This window comes from Apodemus sylvaticus, chromosome 19 (genome assembly GCF_947179515.1).
Source record: "Apodemus sylvaticus chromosome 19, mApoSyl1.1, whole genome shotgun sequence".
NCBI classification, from domain to species: domain Eukaryota; kingdom Metazoa; phylum Chordata; class Mammalia; order Rodentia; family Muridae; genus Apodemus; species Apodemus sylvaticus.
Genome location: NC_067490.1, coordinates 854783 through 860800, shown reverse-complemented (window position 1 = coordinate 860800; position 6018 = coordinate 854783). Strand labels below are relative to the sequence as shown.

Below are 6018 nucleotides of genomic sequence, written 5' to 3'. Positions count from 1 at the left end.
ATCTTCCTGGTGCTCCAGAATAGGGAAAGGGGGGCTGCAGAGACTCCAAGGCCCATATGGATTTGTGTGACTACTTTCATTGTTGTGACAAAATACCCAAATGAGCAAATTAAAGGAAGAAGTTTATTCTGATTTGTGGTTTAAGAGGGTACAGTCCATCTCAGCACAAGGCATGGTGGAGCTCATGGCCGCAGGAGCATGTAGCTGGGATTCCTCAGACTTCAGTGGTTCAGGAGGTAGAGAGTAGAGATCCTCTTATCTGCCTTTCTCTTGTTCTTTTATCCTTGGGCCCCAACCCAAGGGATGATGTCACCCACATTTGGGGTAGGTCTTCCATCCTCAACTGATCTCTGGAAACACTCTTACAATGTGACCAGAATTGCATCTCCCAGGAGAGTCTAAATCCAGTCAAGTTGACAATGAAGGTTCATCATTTCAGCTACATAGTGAGTTCCAAGCCAGCCCGGGGTACACTGTGGGATGCTATTAACAAACAAACAGAAAAAGGCAGAGTGAGTCCTGGGCTACATATCAAACAGTCTAAATGGGAGATCTGGAGAGAGTCTTTGGTATTTTGGGACAAGATTGTGGCCACTGGTGTTAGTGGTAAGAACAGTGTCTGTGATGGAAACAGGTTTTATATGGGTATAACATTTTGGCAGCAGTAGTGGGGGGCAGGGGTAGGGGGACAGCTGAGAATGAAAAGGGAGGGAGTTGTCATGTTGACAGATACTTGTCTTCTCTCCCATGAGGTGTAGCATTTACATAAAGAAAGTCTCTGACTGGTTGCTATCTGAAAGATCCCCAGGCTGATGTCTTACTTTGAGGTACAAATAATAGAATCAAAATTCTTGTCATTTTAAAAAAATAAAGGAATCCAATATATGATATTGAAGTGCTGGTGTCCAAGGATAAAAAGAAGAGCAGGAGAAAGCCAGAACAGAACTGACAAGCCCATCAACATCAGGTCTCACGCAGGATCCATGGGCCACAGGGCTCACTGATCACCTCACTGACACCCTGGTACTGGCCTCTATGGCTGGGATGCCTTCCATGGAAACTGTTTCAATGTCACCCTCCCCAAATCCATTCTCTGCAGCTCCAGCTTTTTCTTATCACCACTGGCTGGGTCAAGGTCTGGCATGTGGTCATTCAGCTGGTGAAGCTGAGAACTCACATGGTACCCAGCTGTAGAAATGTTTGGGAAAGCAACAAAGCTCTCTGTTTCCTCTCTATAGTCTTACCAGGTGATTCTTTAGTGTGGAAAGAGAGTCAAGAGCTAGGTCAAGAAGGTACAAGGAAGAAATAGAATGATGAAAGCAGATTCCTGGGAAAACTATCTGAGCAACTTCACATAGGGCAAGAGATTGACTGATAGGGACACAGGATGCTGATGTCCTAGAGGAACACCCCTCCCCAGAGATGGACTTTACAAAAGGGCTAGTGCAGCCAGGCATGGTGGCACACACCTTTAATCCCAGTACTCAGGAGGCAAAGGCAGGTGGATCTCAGAGTTTGAGGGCAACCTGGTCTACATAGTCAGCTCCAGGATAGCCAAGGGTTATATATAGAGATCCTGTCTCAAAAACAACAACAACGGAAGGTGCTATACAGAACCCTATGTTGGGTAAGCACTCAAACATAGATGTGTCTCAATGTAATAAAAGGGGCAATGAACACATTTCCATGTACGGCTTCAAATCTATGATACCCTCAGACACAATCCCTTACCCACCTGCTCTCTTCTTCCTCATCATCACAATGGCAATCAGAGCTCCAGTGATGACAATTCCAAGGAGAACTACACCAACAGTTATTCCAACCACAGGCCAAGGAGGTGGTGGTTCTAGGAAGAGAGAATGGGGAAGAGAGGGAAGAGTTCAAGGGCTCTAACTCCCAGCACCTATCACAGACCCTACTCAGAAGTCTCCTTGATAACAGGCTCTGTGCTTAAACTTCTCCTTACTCCATCTCAGGCTGAGGGGCTCAGGCAGCCCCTCATGGTACACATGGCATGTGTATTTCTGCTCCTCCCCAGAAGGCACCACCACAGCTGCCCACTTCTGGAAGGTTCCGTCCCCTGCAGGCCTGGTCTCCACAAGCTCCATGTCCTGGGTCAGCTCCTCCCCATTCAACTGCCAGGTCATGGTGATGTCAGCAGGGTAGAAGCCCAGGGCCCAGCACCTCAGGGTGACATCACCTTCAGGTCTGGGGTGACGGGTCACATGTGCCTTTGGGGGATCTGAAGAAAAGATTTGGAAAATTCAAGCATCATGTATTGTTTCAGGGATTTAAGTAGTATTTGTGAACCTGTCCTCACAATGGACAGGAGAATCAAGGTGAGAAGGGATGCAAACCCCAAACAAGTAGTCTACACTCAGGCATCAGTATACTCTATTCCTTAGAAAATTCTAATAATATAGTAAGGCAATCCAAAGTAGAAAACTCCCAGGTTTTCAACCATGAAAAGATATCTGGGTGGAGGGCATAGAGACTCAGCACCCTTTAAGTCAGACCTCCAAAGATATTGGGTGTGAGCAGAGGACCTAGCATATGCGAGGCCATAGTTCACAACTGGCTGCAGGTTGAAGGAAGTGGCTATTGGTTATTTCAGGAATCCTCTATCTTATCCTCCTGAGAAAAACTGAATTGTCCTGAAAGAAGGGTGAGCTCTGGGACAGTCACTGTCTAGTATTGGGTCAGGAAAACCAGGAGCTCTCTTCCAACTCTGGAAGCAAAAAGAGAGTGGTAGCATTTCTACCGGTCCCATTTTCCTCCCTCCTTGGAAGTATGCTCCCTACTCTGAGTGCAGATAGAGGAGTTACTTTTTAGGCCCTGATACCTGAGCGCAGTAGAGTCTCCTTCCCTATCTCCAAGTGATTCAGTAGCCACTGAACACAAGAGACTTCCAAGAAGTGGCTGAAGACCTCTGCTACACCATCTTCTTCCCACCGTCGCTTGGTGATCTGAGCCGTCCTGTCTGCCACAGTCCATGTTCTCAGGTCTGAGTTCAGGCTGATGTAATAGCGGCCATCAAAAGCATGACTATAGTGCCCACGGAGAAGGTGTCGGTCTGGCCCCATGTCACAACCGATTGAACACTGGAAGGTGTGAGAGACTGCCACGAGCCACAAAGTCAGCCCTGCCCACCCATGGAATTTTCACCTACACTGGAAACCAGCCCACAGTCCACTATTCTCTTGGGTTCCGGGTCTCTACAGATACCTCAGTCTCTGGTGAAACTTAGGATCTGGGACCCTGAGTGACTCAGATCAACCTGTAAAGATGTGAAGCGGTTACTCACCATTATCACTCTGGTTATAGACCTGGATTGCAAATCGCAGGTTTTCTCGGGCCCTGTGTGAATACCTCTCCGCATTCATTCTCTCCATCTCCAAATACCCAGGCCCCATCTGCTTCACCCAGGGCCCTCACGCCTGGATCCTCGGAGTAGTTCCATCACTGTCAAAGCGCATAAACTGCATATAGTCCACATAGCCAACAATGAAAACATGGGAATCTCGAAGACCAGGTTGAGAAGCGGTCGTGGTTACCAAATACCGCATAGAGTGTGAACCTGCAGACAGAGCACGGTGAGACCCTGACCCCTCCAGGGATGATCTGTGGGTCCGCGGGCCGAGAGGGGTTCAAGGCACCGGACTCCGAATGTAGGATGGGGAAGGGAGTTGGAGAGTCTGGCTGGGCGATGAGGAGGAGCAGCTTCCTGGCTGCTGTCCGGAGCTCCTGGTGCCCATTGCTCTTGCTCCTCTAGACAGAGGCTTTTTCCCCTCCAGACCCATACTCAACAGCAAAGCTTTGGTTCTTGGTCTGAGCCAGAGCCAGGAATGCTGAGAGCAGCAGGAGCATGGCACGCAGCGCTGTAGACCCCATCCTTGATGTGCGGAAAGTCTGGAGGGACTAAGATTTTGTTCTTCTCTGTGGAATTTATAGTGCTGTGGGTGGTGGGGAGATAACCACAGTGATTGTGAGTAGTTCTCCAAAATTCCTACATGCACCGGGAGTGAGAACATGGGTCCAGATGGAAGGACAGCACAACTGACAGTTTGTAAGCTACCCAGAAGGAATTTAGGGGGGTCATGGGACTTCCCAACCCATGGCTTCCCCACCACAGACACCTTGAAGACAAAACCTCAGACTGGAGACTTATGAAAACCAGCTTCCTCCTATACTTGGGGCTGTTTGACACATCGGCTCTCTCTGAGTCCTATAAGGAGCTTTGTCCTATGAGATTCTGGATGTTTGAAATTCAGGATTTCCTGTTTGTGGTTACACATGATCAAGGACCTCAAATTTTTACATAGGTTTTAACTAACAACATTTACTGTGTTAAAAACTGACAGGGCTGGAGAGATGGCTAGGTGGTTAAGAACACTGGCTGCTTTTCCAGAGGTCCTGAGTTCAATTCCCAGCAACTACATGGTGACTCTCAACCATCTGTAATGAGATCTGATGCCCTCTTCTGGTGTGTCTGAAGAGAGCAATGGTGCATTCATATACATAAAATAAATAAGTAAATCTTAAAACAAACAAACTGACAGTTAAGCAGTTCCTGGTGACCAGCATCTGTAATCCCAGCATTTAGGAGGCTGTGCTCTACAGCAAGAGATTGGACATGAGTTTGAGGCCAGCTTAAACTACACGACACTGACATTTTTTAAAGATGTGTGTGTGTGTGTGTGTGTGTGTGTGTGTGTGTGATTTTCTCTCTTTTTCTTTCTCACCCCCCCTAAGAGTTTCTTGCCTGGGGCAGGGGCTTCAGGGTCGAGCAACCAACTATTGCTCCCAACACCAACCCCAATCACGGACTTTACACTTTCTTCTTCCTCCCTCAGTTTACCCTGCAGTGCTGAAGCTGCCCTTGGATAGTATAAGAATGTGATTAAAGAGATATGTAAATACATGGGCTGGACATAGGTAGGTTTGCAGCTTGGTGGGATTTGTTCTCCTAACTGCATTGTCCTGTCTGGCCTCAGTGGGAGAGGATGCTCCTAGCCCTGCAGAGATGTGATTTAGCGGGTGGCAGGAGGGGGGTGGGGTGGGGACTCTCTCAGAGAAGAGAAGAGGGGATGGGGGAGGGATTGTGGGAGGGGGTGCTGGAAGGGGGCAATGAGCAGGATATAAAGAGAATAAGAGCATTGACTGCTCTTCTAGAGGTCCTGGGGCTAACTGCTATAAATAAATAAAAAAGAGATATAAAGAAAAAAGGGATAAGTAAGTAAAAATGAAAAATATTTCAGATTTCTTTCCTTTTCTATACTATTGTTGTACTAAGATTTCAAGAGTTCAGATTTTAAATTTCCTTTGGTTGTTGGTTGGGTTTTTTTTTTTTTTTTGGTTCCCCCACCTCCCCCACCCCCCACCCCCCTAGCTCCAGATGGTCCTGCAGAGCCTGGTCAACAAGTGAAACATCCTGCTTTTCCAGAACTTAGCATCCCATCTTTATTGGGTCCACAAAGATATCCATGCCCCAAGACAGCCGGAAGCAGTCTAAAGAGCACAACCCTGACTCTGCCTCCCAGAGTGCTGGGATTACAGGTGTGTGCCACCATGCCTGGCTCCTCACTTTTTTTTTTTAATAAACAAAAGGGAGGAACTCTAGAAACCAAGTCCACCCCCAGCCCACCTTCAGTAACTCAGAAATGTATTTCCATTTTTGGCATGAATTTCATACCCTTCATAAAAGCCCATTCCACCCCCTCACCACACCCCTCTTTCTTGCACCTGTCTAGAGGTGGCCTCCCCAAAACCCCAATGAATCTCCTGCATGAGGCCTGCTGTGTGGTGTGTTCTCTGTGGCATTCCTTGGCCCTGGTCTGACAAGGTACTCCTCCACTGAGAAAGCCTAACAGCACAATAGAGTAGGCTCTGAAGGAACCAGGATTGTCAATCACAAGAGAGCCAGCCTCCATCTGAATCCTCCCAATATCCTGTTTGATATAGAGACAGAGTGTGTAGCCAGAAAGATTCTGTAACCCTGGCTGTCCTGAAACTCACTCT

At 47.7% G+C, this 6018-nt stretch overlaps 1 pseudogene; it reads right to left on the bottom strand.

Moving 5' to 3' along the window:
* Positions 1-1668: 1668 nt before the first annotated feature.
* Positions 1669-3891, bottom strand: LOC127669795 (H-2 class I histocompatibility antigen, Q10 alpha chain-like; annotated as a pseudogene).
* Positions 3892-6018: the final 2127 nt, after the last annotated feature.